This window comes from Rhinolophus sinicus, chromosome 14 (genome assembly GCF_057876585.1).
Source record: "Rhinolophus sinicus isolate RSI-liver-muscle chromosome 14, RSI-T2T, whole genome shotgun sequence".
Lineage (NCBI taxonomy): Eukaryota > Metazoa > Chordata > Mammalia > Chiroptera > Rhinolophidae > Rhinolophus > Rhinolophus sinicus.
The window spans coordinates 100,390,439-100,392,469 of record NC_142514.1 but is presented as its reverse complement, the minus strand read 5'-3'; the positions used below and the strand labels follow the sequence as shown (position 1 = coordinate 100,392,469).

General features: G+C 51.1%; 1 pseudogene; it reads left to right on the top strand.

The window, feature by feature from the left end:
• The first annotated feature begins 1,200 nt into the window (after positions 1 to 1,200).
• LOC109440000 (small ribosomal subunit protein eS8 pseudogene) lies at positions 1,201 to 1,743 on the top strand (annotated as a pseudogene).
• The last annotated feature ends 288 nt before the right edge of the window (positions 1,744 to 2,031 follow it).

Below are 2,031 nucleotides of genomic sequence, written 5' to 3'. Positions count from 1 at the left end.
TAAGTTGTGAGAGGTGGTCCAGAGCAATGGCAGCAACCACCACCACAGCCGGTCCTGCTTCCACGGCTCCCTCCCCTTTGCTGGAACTAGTTGGGCTGTGAATTTGTGTCTGCGGCCCACAGTTCTCAAAACAGCAGATTTTCTGTTGTTTTGATCTGACACTGCTACTGTTTCGCTTCTAGCACTGGGCAGGTGTGGGCGGGGCGAGCTCTGGGAGGAGTGGGAGGGGGTGGCTAGACTCAGTGCCTAAGGCTCCATTATCTGTTCGGCAGTGCGGGCTTAAACCACTGTTTTCAGCCTTTTTCCCTCAGTCTTTTCTCTGAGGTCTCTGCCGTGAGCGTTGGGTTCAGCCATGGTATATGCTGTCCCCTCAGCCCTGTGGGCCACAAGCGGATCCCTAGCAGTCCGAGTTCTTCCCTCACTCGCAGCTGCGGTAGTTTCGGGAAGCAGCGAGCTTGGTGCACTGATGAGGTCTGCGTCCTGCGCCTGCGCGGCTCCGTCTCCACACACTTCTCCCTTTCCTCCTCCCTCCACTCGCGCGAATCTCCCACCTGTAGGTGATTTCAGTCGGTAGTGGGCCTCTTCGTCTTGCCTGTCTGCTGTGCAGGGAGTCCTTTGTGGAGTTTTTGTTGTTCGATTCGTTGTAAATTCCTGGGGAGTTTTACAGAGGCTCACCTCACGCCGCCATTTTTCCGGAAGTCCAGGAGCCCCTCTCTTTAAACTTGCCTTTCCACAGGGCCTGCTCCAAACCCTTTGGCATGTACTTTCCCTTCTAATAATGAAGTTTGAGCCCTTTTGAGCCTTGCTTTTGCTCAGGGCCTGCTCCAAACCCTTTGGAATGTACTTTTTCTCCTAATAATGCTGCCTTGAGCCACTTTTCTTTGTGCTTGGCCCACTCCTAATTCTTTGGAGTGTGCTATCACTTCTAATAAACTTCTCTCTCACCACTTTACCTGCATCTCATTCAATTCTTTGCTCGAGATGCCAAGAACCTGGACACCACGCCAGAAGGACCCATCCTCCAGTAACTTAGCGGCTAAGTTTCCCAGTTCGCCTCCCCAAGGCCCAGTTCAAACCCTGGTTGTGAGAACCTAGCAAAATTCTGCTGGGTTCGACCCTTGGTGTGAGAGCCAAGCCGGGACATTTCCCCAAGAAGGGCCCCCATCTCTGGTAACAGCTCTTTACAGTTGGTACCGAGCCATGGACATCTCTTGGGACATCTAGCACAAGCACCACAAGAGCGGGGAAAAGAGAAAGCCGTAGCACAAGATGTAAAAATATGAGCTGGGACACTCTGCTGCCAACACTAAGACTGGCCTCCACCTCATACACCCATTCCGAGCACGTGCAGGGAGATAACAAGAAGTACCGTGCCTTGAGACAGGACGTGGAAAACTTCTCCTGGGTCTCTGAGTGTTGTACACACAAAGCAAGGATTTGTTTCCTGCAGTGGATCCAACAATGAACTGGGCACACTGAGGCTCTAGTAAAGGACTTCATCGTGCTCATTCATAGCACATCCTGCTGACAGTGGTCTGAGTCCCACTGCCCCTGGGCCGCAAGAAGGGGGCCAAATGGACTCCTGAGGAGGAAATGATTTTAAACAAAAAACGTTCAAAGAAAATGCAGAATAAGCATGATGAAAGGAAAAAGAATGCCAAAATCAGCAGTCTTCTAGAGCAGTAGTTTTGGAGGGGCAGGCTTCTTGCGTGCATTGGTTCAAGACCAAGCCAACATGGCTGAGCCAATGACTATGCGCCAGAGGGCAAAGAGTTGGAGTTCTATCTGAGGAAAACCAGGGCCCAGAAAGGCAAATAGATCCTTCTCCCTCCTATTTTACTTTGCTCATGTAATAAAAGTGTTTAGTGTTAAAAAAAAATAAAAATAAAGGGCGGCTGGATGGCTCAGTTGCTTAGAGTGAGTTCTTAACCAGGTTGCTGGCTCAATTCACGCATAGGATGGTGGGCTGCGCCCCCTGCAACTAAGATTGATGACAGCGACTGTACTTGGAGCTGAGCTGCGCCCTCCACA